At 39.5% G+C, this 16,466-nt stretch overlaps 1 protein-coding gene across 2 annotated transcripts in view; it reads left to right on the forward strand.

The window, feature by feature from the left end:
- The window catches only part of DGKI (diacylglycerol kinase iota), a 450,254-nt gene that overhangs the window by 36,680 nt on the left and 397,108 nt on the right, over positions 1–16,466 (forward strand). The gene's annotated exons all lie outside the window — the stretch shown is intronic.

The raw sequence follows: 16,466 nt of genomic DNA on the forward strand, positions 1-16,466 counted from the left end.
ATCCCCTCATCCACAGCAAGAACCTTTATCCCACACTCTACTGTCCTACCACGTCACCATGCGTAATGTGGGTCCCAGCCACGCCAGCCTTCTGGAGCTCCTTCGTCTCACCATGATGTTGGATATCCTGATGGTTTGCAGGTGCATTCTCATCACTTTTTATGCCCTTATTCCTTTTTCTGCTTGAGTCTCTCCCACAGTTTTTTGAGATTTCATTTAAATGTTAGTTCTTAGGTCTTTCCTGACATTCCCAGATGACTCTCTCTCTCCTCTCATGGTATGTTGCATTGACCTACATTATTATCTTTCTTATATTGCAGCCTCATTATTTGTGCCTGCTGCTGCCTGGGCAGTGGTGGGTCGGGGAGGTGGGTGCCTGGTTCTGTAATCTTCTGCCAGATTTGAACCAAATTTGGTGCATAGTAGGCACTTAATGAGAAGCACACTTTATGAGGCAGCCCTCTGTGATGGATGAGTCTGAGCTTTGGAGTTTTCCCTCCTGGGGTCCTTGTGACAATTAAATGAAATACTGTAAACAAGGCACTTAGCCTGGTGTCTGGCTCTTAATAAGTGCACGATAAATGGCACCTACCATTTTTATGAAATAAATATTTGATGATGAATAAGTCTGTATAATTCTCTCATTTATATGCTGTATTATACTAATTTCCACATGCGTAGATTTTTCTTCCAGATTGTTTATAAACCAGCAAAACGGGAAATAACAACACCTGACTTATTTACTGGAAAAATACTGGTTGCTGTGGAAATTATCTGTTACCTTGTCCTTGCTCATAAGGAGATTACAGTGAAAACCCACCAATATCAACACAAACAATTGTGAAATAGCAATAAGCCAATCACAGCAGAGATCTTAATTGGCTTCGTAACAAAGTATGGTCTGTAAGCCAATGGGAATAAAAAGAGAATCAGTGAATCTCAAGAGATGAGAATTGCCTTTTTGGGAGACACAGTCATACACATACCTAGTTTGCTCTGCAGGAAAAATGGTTGCAAGAGGGTGTATGACTTGATGAGTTGGGGAGACATAGTCAAGGAGACAGATAGGCAGGTGAGAGTCTGGGCGGAATCCAGGTTGGTCCTAGTATTAGGGCCACGCCTCTCAAAGTGTGTCCATTCACAGCAGCAGCAGCAGCGGCACCTGGGAGAATCTCAGGCTGGCCCCATTATATTTTCCACTTTCCAGTTTCAGGGCTTCCCTGATGGGAGATGGCCTTGGCCTATCAATAGCTGCAGTGGCTTCTCTGAGAGGGCAGCACAGGGAACGCTGATGGATTATAATCTGCATTTTAACAGGGTCCCCAGATGATTTGAGAGCACATGAAAGTTTGAGAAGCACTGACCCAGGGATGTTCAGTGACTTGGATGGGGCTTCTATTTCGGGCTCTCCCATGAGTTGCTGGAATAATACAAGGGTCCTTAAAGGCATAGGCACTTCCACTGTAGCCTTAAAGCTGCAGAAACTATGTAGCTCATGCATACATGTAATAATTCTTTGTTCCCAATGTACCTAGACGTCATTATGACAAAACATAAAATCCATTTGGAATTATTACTGATTCCTAGTAGCTTTTTGCCATTAGACATTTTCCAGGCATCCAAACCTAAAATAACATGGAGCTTGGGTAGAGGTTCTTGAAATTCTGTTTATTAAGAAGTCCTTACATTTGAAAGCCAATAAACAAGTATTTGGGAACCAGTGTATGTTCTTTCAGTACTGCATATGCAGAATATTTTGGGTCTTCACATTTAGACTTGTGACTCAAAACTAAAATGAACTGTCTAGTCATCGCACAGAACAAATCATTGACATATATGGCAAACTGTTGCAGTGACCCAGGATTGAGAGTTTAGTGTAGTTCTTAAATGTGTGCCTCTTACTGTATCAGCTTCTTATTCCCCCTTTTTTTTAGATGGGGTCTTGCTCTTTCAGCAGGCTGGAGTGCAGTGGTGCCATCTTGGCTAACTACAACCTCAGCCTCCCAGGTTTAAGCAATTCTTCTGGCTCAGCATCCCAAGTAGCTGGGATTACAGGTGTGCGCCCCCATGACCAGCTAATTTTTGTATTTTTAGTAGAGATGGGGTTTCACCATGTTGGCCAGGATGGTCTTGATCTCTTGACCTCGTGATCCTCCCTCTTCGACCTCCCAAAGTGCTGGGATTACAGGTGTGAGCCATAGTGCCTGGCCCAGCTCCTTATTCCTAGGGCTCATAGTGGATGAAGCAGTTACCTGGATCATCTTGTTTCTTGCCTTCTCCCTGATCCTCTGTCATTTAGGTTGGTGGTGATGGTTGAGAAATGGGGGTGGCAAAAGGGTCTTTTATGGATTTTATACAGTTCTTATTCCACTTCTTAATGGGCCACTGGCCTGGATGCTGTCATGCATGGTGGGGAGGTGGGCAGATGAGACGCCCAGCTCTGTTGCTAATGTCAGTCCTGAGCATAGAAACAAAGGTTCAGTTTCTGATTTTTTTTTTCCAATCATGTAGCATAGACACTAGAATCAGCTAGGCCTGCACTGAAATCCTGACTCCATCATTTAAGCTGTTGTGTAACTTCGGGCTGGTTCCCTCACTAACCTCTCTCAGTTTCTTCATTTGCAAAGTGAGGAATAACAACACCTGACTTAGATGCAATGCAAATGACAGGTCTTTCCGCATTGACCCAGGATCAGTGAGTTGCCACTGTTTTCATTTCCTCTGCCTTCTAAAGCCGTCAGGTGGGGACCTTCATCTGACCAAACAGATGCTAAAGAAGGGTGGGCACGGTGATTGGAAAAAGGAGGTTGAACAGTTGTTTTTACTCCCAAGTGTTTCATAGTAAATGGGTTGAGAAAAGAAAATAAAATAACCGGTCCCCTTGCTCTTATCTGACTGCAGTGCAGCCTGTATTATTTAGCGTCAGAGAAATTATCTTCTCACTCTTTGTTTAGACCACTCCAACTCATGGCCATAGTTCTGACACTCGCTTAGCCTTGGCTGACCTGTATGAAGCCAAATAAGTTCCCTCACCTTTCTTAACCTCAGTTGCTTTATTTTGAAAATGAGCGCATTAACCTTTGTGATCTCTAAGGTATTTCCAGTTATACAGTTCTAAGAGATTATGCCCATCTGAGAACAAGTGGAATTAATGTCATGAAAGGAGCCTTCAAAGGAGAAATGCTTGAGATGGGAGCAAGAATAGATGTAAATCATCCCTGGTTTTGAGCTCGGGGAAGCTTTCATATGGCAGGGTTTTATATTCATCTGCCTGGTTGCATGCGTATGCACTGCCCTTGTTTGGCCTTGAAGAACATGGTTTTTTCCGTTGTTTCTGGTGGAGATAATACTGTACTGTCACAATGACTATGTCACGTCTGCTTGGGAAACCAACCACGGGTGCTTATCTTTGGATCCTTGTCTGGGAAGCTCTCAAGCCAGTAGTCGTTTACCTCAACCACTCAGGGGTAGCTCCTCTCTGGCCAGGACCCTCGTATACCCTCCCCGCAGTAAGCATAAGGGACGGTAGGTACTCTTTCTCCATTCACTCCCTCACCAGAGTCAGCACCGGTGATTGTCAGGCAGGTAAGGAGAGCACCGTCACGCTCAATAGAGATGTCAGACTAACGTGAGTCAGCTCTAGCTTCCCTCAAGCACAGCTGGAAGACAAAGAAATTTGCTCGGAGATACACACAAACTAGTGCCTATTATGTTAGAAAAAAACATAAATAAAATGAGAGAGAAGGCATACAGAGTGAAATTATCTTTTAAAAACATCTTGGCAAAATAGTACTCGATACACATCAGTACAATAGTGGAGTCATCCATGTGTGTCAACCTGTAGTTCTTAATGACAGGGATGTATAAACAAGTAGGTAATAAGCAGCCCAGCTGCTTCTGGGGTTTCTCTTGACTTACTTTCTTTGAAAATGAGTTAGTGAAAATACAGCTGAAAACACAGACTCAGAAAACGAATGAGTCATTTAAGTGGAACATAAAAAAAGGAGACCTGGATGAGGATTCAGAGAGAAGATCCATTCAACTCCATAAGCCTACAAAGTAAAATCAGACTAAATAGATAGACATTTTACTCTACTCTCAAAGGATAAACATCACTTCCCATTGCTTTTTGTAGACAGGCAAAGCTCTGCTGTGAATCATGGTTTTAATGCACGCTTCTTTACAGAAAAAGAAATATATCCATTTCCCTTCCTTCCCTGTGCCCACCCAAGCTTGGTATCGGAAGGGAGTGACTCTGTGCCCTCTGTCAGCCAGAATCAATGTTAAACACTCAGTACACAAACACCAAAAAAGTTGGAATCTTTTCATTTTTCTTCAATGACGTCAAAACTGGCTTGCCTATGTTCTTACAGATAATTTATAATAGCTGGTCTAGTTTTATTTATGTTAAATGGAGGCACAGAGGTCAGAGACTTATTAAAAGGATAGAATGAGTGAAGGACTTCTCTTCTGAAGAAGAAACAGGGCATCAAGCCAATAATTAAATCTTATTGAAGCAGAGAAAACTAGCTTATATTTATATGCCTAGAACGTTCTGTGTGCTTTCTTACAGGATCTCTTTACAATAACTGTGAAGTGGTAATTTTCTTCATTTTCTTGAAGAGAAAACTGATGCTCAGAGAGGCTAAATAATTACCCATGCTCACATATCCAGGTGAGAGTGGGGAGGAGATGGAAGTCCAGAGGCAGTGCCACACTTCTTCCTATTTAACAATGTCAAACTCAGGCATTAAGCAGCTGCTCTGTGCCAGGCATGTGCTGGGCACTGGAGATGTGAAGAGAGAATGGACCAAGCACTGACTGTTGAGTGCTTCCCAAAGCATGCGCTCAGTGTGCGCTGATTGTCACTCTCACACGAGAGATCCCTCAGTCAAGCCTCGGAGAAGATAATTGTGCAAAGTGGGCATGCTTGTTAGCTTATTTTTTTCAGATAATGAAAAACATGCCCAGACTATTTACCTCACAAAGCTAAGATCGTATAGTGAGTGAGTGCTAGGGATGGGATCTGGGCCCAATCAAACTAGGGTATGCATTTAGCCCTCAAATCCTTACTGTGTTCCAATGTCCATTTAAAGCTTGTCAAATTCTCCAGGATATTCGATACACACTTAATATGTTACGTCTGCAGAAACATTTGTGTTTTAATTGAAGCTCCTGCAGGTGAGACTGTATTTTTTTTTTTTTTTTTTTACAGAGTCTCACTTTGTCACCAGGTGCCAGGCTGGAGTGCAGTGGCACAATCTCGGCTCACTGCAACCTCCGCCTCCCGGGTTCAAGCAATTCTTCTGCCGCCTCCCGAGTAGCTGGGACTACAGGCGCACGCCACCATGCCCAGCTAATTTTTGTATTTTTAGTAGAGATGGGGTTTCACCATGTTGACCAGGATGATCTCGATCTCTTGACCATGTGATCCACCCGCCTCGGCCTCCCAAAATGCAGGGATTACAGGCTTGAGCCACCTTGCCTGGCCGAGACTGTATTTTTGTAAGAAATTCTTAAGTAAGTGGGGGAAATCATTTTGCTCAGGAAAAGTTTTCCAGAGACTTGAAAATGACATTATATGTTAAGGCTTTGACCAGTCAAGATGCCTGTCTATAAACACGAAAGGTGGATTATCTTAGTAGACAACATAAAGAAGAATAACATCAAAAAGAAAGAAAATATCATACAGATAAACAGGTGATATAAATAGTATACGTAACTTAAAAATGTGAAATGAGTGGATAGGATTCATATGAGGATCCTTTTCACATGCTTCCTGCTATCAGAATCATAAAATGCAGTTCCAGTCTCATTACTTTCTTTTTTGAAAACCTTATCTGGCTCTTTGTTACTGACTCTGTAATTTGTCGACACTGCATCTTGGAATGTAGGGCTTCTGAAGAGTGATAACAGCCCCCTTTTTAAGCTTACCTCCATCTTCTCTACAACCCAGCAAATCTGGTCGCCTCATTGTGTCCTCGATTTTCTTGTTTTTTCTCACCTGCATCTTCTCTCAGCTTGCACCCCTTCACCCCTTCTCACCAAATGTAGAAACATTTAATCGCTCACTTATTTCTCTAGGTTGCATTTATGGATCTTTCCTTGACGCAAACGACCTGGCCTGACCTTTCCTCTGGGTTCCCTTTTGTAGTGTTAATATTTGCATAGTGATTATTATTTTGCTTTGCTTTGTAGTCATTACTTTTAGTGCTTGTCTTATTTTACCTCCTAAACTATAATTTTCTTGAGAGTGTTTCTCATCTATGTTTTTGTCTTTGTAGCGTTTGGTATAATGCTTCATGAATTGTATTAATGAACATCAGCAGATATTAGTGAAATAAAACTCAATTAAATAAAGGCCAGAATAAGATGTGCGGTTGGAACAGCCAGGTGTTAGACTTGCTCTGACTCAGAGATGAACTGCTTCCCAGCAAGGGAAGAAGTTGGAGGAGAGAGGCCGGTAGGAGAGGAAGGTGCTTCTTTAATTTGGCACTGGTACGAAATTTACTGTAGAAAATCTCAGTATCTCACAAACCATCTTTCACTTTTCTCATGATGGAGAATATTCCTTTATTAGTCAAGACATTCTGAAAATTAATGGGCAAATCTCATGTCCTCATAAAGCCGTAACCCTATTTATGACATCCCATTTGGTTACGCAGTGATGATTAAAATGTCACAAGTAGATTATTATGATTTGAGGTGCAAAGCAGCTGGAACAAAGAAAGTCAGCAACAAGTAGACATGAGGTAGTAAATTTGCATCTGGAAAAGAATTATTTCCAAAAAGACATTAAAAATTATTTTAATAGAGAACAGGTGGTTTTAGGTTACATGGAGACATTTTTTTAAAATTTTCAATATTTTATTTTTTATTAACAAATAATTTTACATATTCATAGGGTACATATTTTGATATGCACAATGTATAGTGACCAGATAAGGGTAATTAGCATATCCATCATCTCTAACGTTTATTTGTTTATTTATTTATTTTATGTTTTAAGTTCTGGGATACTTAGCAGTGATTTCTGAGATTTTGGTGCACCTGTCACCCAAGCAGTGTACACTGTACCCAATGTGTGGTCTTTTATCCCTCCTTCTCCTCTCACCCTTCCCCCTGAGTCCCCAAAGTTCATTATATCATTCCTATGTCTTTGCATTTTCATAGCTTAGCTCTCACATAGAGAACATACAATATTTAGTTTTCCATTCCTGAGTTACTTCACTTAGAATAATGGTTTCCAACTCCATTCAGGTTGCTGCAAATGTCATTATTTCATTCCTTTTTGTGACTGAGTAGTATTCCATGCTGTATTTACACCACATTTTCTTTATCCACTCATTGGTTGATAGGCATTTAGGCTCATTTTATATTTTTGCAATTGTGAATTTTGCTGCTATAAACATGTGCATGTACCTGTCTTCCAAAAATACATTTTTTCATAAAGCTTTCCACTAAGTGATGGAAGCACATCCTAAAATTGAAGCTTTTGTCATGGAGAGAAAGCTGGGTCTACAGTTCTGTTGGAGGACGCTTTTCCCAGCCACAAACCCATATTGATTTCTTCTAGAACATTTACTCATCCTCGCTCCCCTGCTTTTACCTGCAGTGGGTGCAAACCTGTGCATATAAACACATTCCATTCTTTCCCATTCAGGATATGGAATCTTATACATCGTAAAAGAGACTGATCTTGATCCTGATTCATAGGACTGCTGGTGGATGGCAGAGAGGGTGACAATGCCACTCACTGTCAGGTCATTCAGAATTATTATTTATTCTGTGGAGCGTGAAACTGAGGGCTGAAACCTAGTGTTTAATTTTTCAAAATCACATGGTTAGAAACTGGAGGGTCCCAAGCTTTCTGGTCCTACATCTAATGTGCTAATGCTGCTTTTGTTGTTTATTTTTGCACTATACTTTATAGCTACAGTGATGTAAAGGACACCGTTGTTTTATGAAATCCATTCCCCCTGCTCCTTCCTTTTGAGACCCTGCTCTTTGTTTCTTTTTCTAACAGCTCATGAGATTCAGGAAAGCTGATCCCATTTCCAACTCCAGGGAGCAAGAAAGTATAATATTTGACCTTCCAGCCTCTTAGCATTAGCTGATACTTCCCTCTCTTCTCTTCCTGAGCCATGAGTCATGCCTCATCAAAAGTCTCCCAGGCTCCTGAAGTAAAAATGACAAATCAGTGGATAAGAGTCATAGGAAGAGAAGTACAAGATTTTATTAGACAGTGTAGAAGAAAACACTTTGCAGAATGTAAAATTGCAGAATGCTGACACTTGTTCTACAGAAAGAGCATCAGCACTTAGATCACTGTTGAACAGCGTTCATTTTGGGATGACGCTCTAGAAGAATATTATCTAAGGTGAGGCCAACTTCTTTGCTTCAAATTCTACAAAATTCTCACTCTAAAGAATGATGGATTATTTAACTACCAAACTTTACTGAGTATCTAGTTATTGAGGATCAACTGGGAGATGTGTAATTGGACATCATGGACATTTGGTGGAGCATTGGGTGGGGGCAGAAAATGTTAAAGTTGTACATGAAATATTGAAGTGCACCAGCTAGGAATAGACTTCAATAGCAACAAGAGTTGACTCAGAAGAATCTCTGTTTTGCCAGTCTTTTCTAGATCTAGTTTTATACCTGTTAAAAATGAACACTAAAACATTTCACTCTGTGTTAGTCAGTTCTTGCATTGCTATAAAGAAAACCTGAGACTAGATAATTTATAAGAAAAGCAGTTTAATGGGCTCATGGTTCTGTAACCTGTACAGAGAGCATAGCACTGGCGTCTGCTTCTGGTGAGGCCTGAAAGGAGGAAGCTTTCAATCATGGTGGAAATCGGAGAGCGAGCAGGCGTCTCACATGGCAGGAGAGGGAGCAACACTGAGAGTTGGGGGGAGGTACCCACACACTTTTAAACAATCAGATCTCATGAGAACTCACTCACTATCCTGAGTACAGCACCAAGTCATAAGGAATCTGCCCCCATGACCCAAATACCTCCAACCAGGCCCTACCTCCAACATTGGGGATTACATTTCAACAGGTTATTCGGGTGGGGACAAACATCCAAACCTATTATGCTCCTTGCCTGTAACCAGTGAGAACCCACTTGGCTGTGTATCACTCCAGTTTGTTCTAAGGAGGTAGTAGGCATTTGCCAGTTCTGTTGAGCAACAACCCCATCTCCAACCTTGCCATATTCTACCAGGGGGAACCTGGAATCCCCACATCTCTTGAGTACCTGAGATTTCTCCTTCTCCTTAAAAGGTCCTGGGACTGTTGGCCTAAAGCATCCATGCCTCCTACCCCTGCTACCTCTGGTATTTTCTTCCTGTTTTATTTCTAACAGTTGTCTAGAGAGAACCATACTGAAACACTGAATCAGGTGATTTCTAATGCCATTCAATACTTAAAATTAGCATTGAACTAATCATTATAGAGGAACATTTCGAAAAATTCAAATACGTGGTTCATGATCTCATTGAATAAAAAGCTGGCTAAAGATTCAAAATGGATGCACCTAATGGAACAGCAAACAATATCTAAGTTGCATGGGAGATGTAACTAATCTCTCATTCGATCATCCTTTCATTCAGGCATTTCTTTGATTGGTAGATGAAGTTGGCTGGCTTATGTCAGAAGCTGATTTTGTTCAGTTTTCCTTAGGAAAGCATGTGATTGACTTCTTAATCAATCTAGCCCAAAATGGATGAACCATGAAATCAAAATAATTACTTTTAAAGGAATAAATCGTAGGCAGAATAACTGTACTCAGTATGTTCTTATAAGGAGTTGGACTGATTTCATTAATAATAGCATTATAAGATACAATTTATATAACATACAATTCATCCTTTTAAAGTGTACACTTTTGTAGTGTGTTCACAGAGTTGGACTATCATCACCACTCTCTTGGCAATATTTTAATCATCCTCAGAAGAAACTCTGTACCCACTAATATTCACTTCCATTTTCCCTACAGTCCCTGACAAACACTCATCTACTTTCTATCTTTATACTTGCCTATTCTGGACATTTCAAATAAGTGGAATTATGCAATTGTGAGTTTTTGTGACTGTCTTCTTTCATTTATCATAATATTTTCAAGGTTCATTCAGGTTATCACATGTCAGGCCTTCCTTCCTTGTAATTGATGGATGTTATTCAGTTGTGTGAATATACCAGTACAATGTTGAATAGAAGTGATGAAAGAAGACATCTTTTTTTTTCCTTATCTAAGATAGATAGAAAACATTCAGTCTTTTACTATTAAGAGTGATGTTGGCAGTGAGTTTTTTAAAAAATAGATGTCCTTTATTAGGTTGAGGAAATTCCCTTATTTTCCTAGTTTTGTTTAGTGATTTTTAATCATTGACAGATGCTGGATTTTTAGAAAAAAATGTTATTTCTATGTCTAGTGAGATGATCATGTATGTTGTGCCCCTTAGTCTATTAATATGGTATATTATATTGATTGATTTTACTGTGCTAAACTAACCTTGCATCCTAGGGTAAAATCTCCTTAATCATGGGTATAATCCTTTTTATATGTTGCTGGGTTGGGTTTGATAATGTTTTGTTGAGGATTTTTACTTTGATATATTTAAAAGAATCTGGACACAGTGGCTCATGCCTGTAGTCCCAGCACTTTGGGAGGGTGAAGTGGGTGGATTGCTTGAGCTCAGGAGTTCGAGACCAGCCTGAGCAACATGATCAAACTCCCTCTCTACAAAAGATACAAAACTTAGCTAGGTGTCATGGTGCACACCTGTGTCCAGCTACTGAGGAGTCTGACGTGAGAGGATCACAGGAGCCCAGGAAGTTGAGGCTGTAGTGAGCCATGATTGCACCACTGCACTCCAGCCTGGGTGACAAACTGAGATCCTATCAAAAAACAAAAAACAAGCAAACAAAAAACAGATATTGGCCTACTCTTTTCTTTTTTGTGATGCCTTTGTTTGGTTTTAATATCATGATAATACTGACCACATAGAGTAGGTTGAATGGTTTTCCTTCCTCTTTCAGTTCTCGTAAGACTTTGTGAATGATTGGTACTAGTTCTTTAAGTGGTTGGTAGAATTTCCCAGTGGAACCATCTGGGCCTGGGCTTTCCATTGTGAGAACTTTTAAAATTACTAATTCAATCTCTTTGCTTATTATAGGTCTCTTCGAATTTTCTATTTGTTTCCTTTAGTCAGTCTCAGTAGTTTGTGTCTTTATGGGAATTTTAAAATTTAATCTAGGTTATCTAGGTAGCTCGCACATAGTTGTTCATAGTATTCCCTTCTATTTCAGTAAGATCAGCACTGATGTTACCTCATTTAATAATTTGAGCCTTTCTTCTTTTTCTCTTGGTCTGCCTAGCTGAAAATTTTTCAATTTTATTATTCTTTTTAAAGAATTGACTTTTGATTTTGCTGATTTTCTGTATTGGTTGACTCCTCCTAATTTCATTTATTTAGTCTCTAAGTTTTATTACTTTCTTCCTTCTGCTTGTTTTGGGTTTAGTTTTTCTTCTTTTCTAGTTTCTTCAGGTACAAGGATATATTATTTGCTTGAAATCTTTCTTTATATTTTTTCTCTATTCTTTCATTACTGTCTTCTTTTGTGTTAAATATGTATTTCCTAGTGTATAATTTTAATTAACTCTTCCATTTAATTATATATTTCTGAGTTACTTTATTAGTGCTTTTTTCTGAGGATTACTTTTGACATCCTAAAACAATCTAGTTTAGGTTAATATCAACTTAATTTTAATAGTATTCAAAAACTTTCCTCATATATAGCTCTGTTTCCTTCTTCCTCTTTTGTGTAATTACTGCCATACCAATGACCTCTTTACACATTATAACTATATCAACCTGATCTAATAATTATTGTTGTATGCTGTTTTCATTTAAATCTGATAGAAGAGTTACAAATAAGACTTATTAATAGTGTCCTTTGTATTTACCTATGTGGTTACCTTTTTTGGTAGTCTTTATTTCTTCATGGATATTCAAGTTACTGTAAAGTGTTCTTTCATTTTAGCAGAAGGACTGTTTTTAGTGTTTCTTGTAGGATAGATCTCCTTAGGATGGGTTTTCTCAGTGTTTGATTATCTGGGAATGTCTTAATTTCTCATAAAATTTGAAGAATAGTTTGGTAGATTTGGCCTTCTTGTTGACAGTCTCTTTTTTTTTTTTAGCCTTTTAAATATATCATTTCTACTGACTCTGGCTTCCATGTTTTAGGATAAGTCAGCTGTTAATGTTATTGAAAATTGCTTGCATGTCATTTTTCTCTTGCTGATCTCAAGATTCTGTGTGGTTTGGCTTTTGACAGTTTAGCTATGTTAAATATATAGGTATGAATTTCTGAGTTTATCCTACTTGGAATTCATTGCGCTTCTTAGATGTATAGATTAATATACATTTTATTATTTGGGAAATTTTCAGCCTTTATTTCCTCAAATACACTCTCTCTCCCTTTCTTTCTTTTCTGTCCTTCTGGAAATCTCCTTGAATGTATGTTGGTATGCTGGCTCATCTCCTGCAAGTCTCTGAGGCTTTGTTTATTTTTCATCATTCTTTTCTGTTTGTCAAACTGTAGGATCTCAATTGCCCTATCTCCAAGTTTGTTAATTCTTTCATCTGTCTGCACAGTTGTGCTGTTGATCTCCTCCAGTGAATTTTTCATTTATATTATTGCACTTTTGAACTCTAGAATTTTTATTTGGCTCTTTTAAAAATGATTGCTATTTCCATTGAAACTATTTGGTGAGATATCATTTTCATATTTTCCTTTAACTCTCTAGGCAAGATGTGCTTTAGTTCTTTGAACATACTTAAAGTGTTTTGTTTTTCTTGAGATGGAGTTTTGCTGTGTCACCCAGGCTGGAATGCAGTGGCACAATCTTGGCTCACTGCAACCTCCGCCTCCCAGGTTCAAGTGATTCTCCTGCCTCAGCCTCCCAAGTAGCTGGGATTACAGGTGTCTGCCACCACACTCAGCTAATTTTTTGTGTCTTTTAGTAGAGATGTGGTTTCACCATGTTGGCCAAGCTGGTCTTGAATTCCTGACCTCAGGTGACCCACCTGTCTCAGCACCTCAAAGTGCTGGGATTACAGGCATGAGCCACCACACCTGGCTCTAAAGCTTTTTATTTAAAACTTTGTGTAAGCCCAATATCTAGGCTTTCTCAGGGGCAGTTTCTGTTGGCTGTTTTTCTACCGTGTGTATGGATCATGATTTCCTATTTTATTATGTATCTTATTTTTTGTTGTTGTTGAAAACTGGACTTTTAAAGTAATATAATAGGGCATCCTTGGAAATCATATCCTTACTTTTTGTTTTTGTTTTTGTTGCTACTGCTACTACTAGTAGTAGTTGTTGTTGGTGCTGTTTGTACGTTTTTTAGTGACTTTCAAAATTCTGTAAAGTCTGTATTCTTTGTTGTGTGTGGCATCTAAAATCTCTTCTTGGTTAGCTTAGTGGTCAGCTAATAATTAGACATTTCCTTAAATTTATTCAACCAATAACGTTTCCCACTACTTTTTTGTGGATCTATATGTGTGAATTAGGGTATGCATTAAATACTCTGGTAAGTTGATAACTCTACCTTAGTTTTTACTTCCTGCCTTGTCAGCCAAAAGTGAGACACTGGGGTTTTCTCAGATCCTTCCTGGGAATATGCACAGCTTGCACAGATGCATGGCTTTCCGGATTCCCAAGAATGTGTCAGAACTTTCCAAAGCCCCTAGGGACACCTTATTTCCCATATTTTGATTTTTAAGTGTTTTGATCAGCTTCTTATTTGACCCAATGATAGTGCCATCTCAGGCAGCTATGATGTTAAACAATTCGTGTTCTTTTGGAAAAAGTCCCTGGGGACAGGGATTTCCTCATTAAGTAATAGCTGACTTAGGTCGAATAAAGATAATCCCATGTGAATGAGAGTTTCCCAGGGAGCTTCCAGACAAGTAAAATAGTGATAATTCCCAGAGGACGGGCCTTTTGTGGGAGGTCCAAACCTATTCTCCTCTCTCCAATAGCTACTAGGTCACTGGTTTTCACAGCTACCATGTTTCTAAAGTTGCTGGTTTCCTTCCCTTCCTTCCTTCCTGCCTGCCTGCCTGCCTGCCTTCCTTCCTTCCTTCCTTCCTTCCTTCCTTCCTTCCTTCCTTCCCTCCCTCCTTCCTTCTTTTCTTTTCTTTTTTTTCTTCTCTTTTCTTTCCTTTCTTTCTGACAGAGCTTTGCTCTTGTTGCCCAGGCTGGAGTGCAATGGTACAATCTCAGCTCACCACAACCTCTGTCTCTGAGGTAGGAGAATTAAGCAATTCTCCTACCTCAGCCTCCGGAGTAGCTGGAATTACAGGTACACGCCACCATGCTCAACTAATTTTTGTAGTTTTAGTAGAGACAGGGCTTCTCCATGTTGGTCTTGCTGGTCTCGAACCCCTGACCTCAGGACATCCACCTGCCTCGGCCTCCCAAAGTGCTGGGATTATAAGTATGAGCCACCGTGCCCAGCTAAGTTGCTGGTTTTCAAGGGTACTGCAGAGATAGGGCAAGGGAGGTAGGAATAGGGTAAATTTAAGTATCACAGAGCTCACTGTTCTTTAGAATAAGCCATTTTTACTTCTACCCTTTGGTTGATTTTTAGAATTCTGAAAATGTTGATTCTGACCACTTTTGCAACTACTGCCATACTTTTAGGGAGTGCCATTCTGTCTGGAGTGCTTCTTTTTCCTTGGTAGTTTTCATATAAGGACTGACTTCTTTTGAGACACTTTTGAGACACAAATATCAGGCTAGAAAGTTGTTTTGTGAGTACAGAGGCAGAAAAAAGGAAATAGATGTGTTAAAAAGGATATAGCCGGATGGTGAAGTCTGGTGCTTGTCTCCTCTTTAGGAAGATTGATGTCTGTGTCTCCAAGGGGATGATTTATCTAATATTTCTGTGAACAGTAACCACCACTAAATATTTATCTTAAGCCCTGAGATCATGAAATGGGGATGGTGGTGGTATTTGCTGCCGATAAAATCTGAATAGCTGTCTCTTTTAACTTAGAAACCTGATAAAGCCAGCAGAACAGGACTGAGGCAGTAAAGCTTTGGGACTGACCGAGGACCCTTGAGATACACTTGCTCTTCCACTTGCTGCTTGAAGTATGGCTCAAAAAATACAGCCTCAGCATTACATGTTGTTAGAAATGTAGAATACCAGGTCCCACTCCAGACTCTAGTAAGTTAGAATCTTCATTTCAACAAGGTGATCTATGCACACATTAAAGTCTGACAAATACATGCCTGGAGCATATTTACATCTTTATGTGGTTATCCTGGGAGGATTCCTGCAATTTGCTAGCTTCATCTATTTAATGTTCATTTGTATCAACTTAAATTTCAGAAGTATTTGTCCCTAACGTCATAGATAGTAGCAATCTTTGTACAGTCTTGTCCTTCTTGTAGCTCTTTATGGAAAAAATAAATAGTTGAGCTTCAAGAATATCAGAGAGGGAGAAAATGTGTGCAGGCTGGAATGGTCCAGAAAGCATTATTTGAGTTGGGTTTTGAGGAAAGGATGGGGAGAAGGTGAAGGCATGCCACACAAATGAAAGAAAATGGTCCAACCTACAGAGGTGGGAATTATTTATCATGTGCAGTAGCAGTCTAAGCTGTAACGTTTTTGGGGACATGCATTATGTTTTGCTTATATATTTATCCTCAGTGACTGGCATTGAATAGATGCTCTACAAATTATTTTCAAACTGAATAATGGAAAGATTAGTTTAAGTCAAGGTGAGGGTTTATATAAGAATTATGGGAATTGATGCAAATTTATTAGCGTATGGCTGGCTAGATGATGGTGACCTTGAAAACTTGGTAGGAGTTTATATTTAAATTTGTTGGATAATCTTCAGTAGGATTAATGGGAATGAGAGGGGACTAATTTGTTATTATTATTAGAAAATTACTAACAGATTAAATAACTTTGTTCAAACTCCAGAAAATAAAGCCCTTCAAAATCTTCTTGACTCTTCCAGGTATGTGGATCTTTGAATGAGAACATATTGTAGGAATCACGTTAAGGAGAAAAAGAGTTGAAGAAATATGGTAAACATTAGTAGCCCATTTTAATGTTTTACATGTTATAAATTCTTAAGCAGGGGAATGACATGTGAAAATGGTGTTTGTAAGTGGTTAAAATGCAGGCCAGGCGCAGTGGCTCACGCCTGTAATCCCAGCACTTTGGAAGGCTGAGGTGGGCTGGTCACCCGTGGTCAGGAGTTCAAGACCGGCCAGGCCAACATGAGGAAACCCCATCTCTACTAAAAATACAAAAATTAGCTGAGTATGGTAGTGTGTGCCTGTAATCCCAGCTACTTGGGAGGCTGAGGCAGGAGAATCGCTTGAACCTGGGAGGCGGAGGTTGCAGTGAGCCAAGATCGTACCGC

This window comes from Cebus imitator, unplaced genomic scaffold (genome assembly GCF_001604975.1).
Source record: "Cebus imitator isolate Cc_AM_T3 unplaced genomic scaffold, Cebus_imitator-1.0 Scaffold319, whole genome shotgun sequence".
In the NCBI taxonomy this organism is placed as follows: Eukaryota; Metazoa; Chordata; class Mammalia; order Primates; family Cebidae; genus Cebus; species Cebus imitator.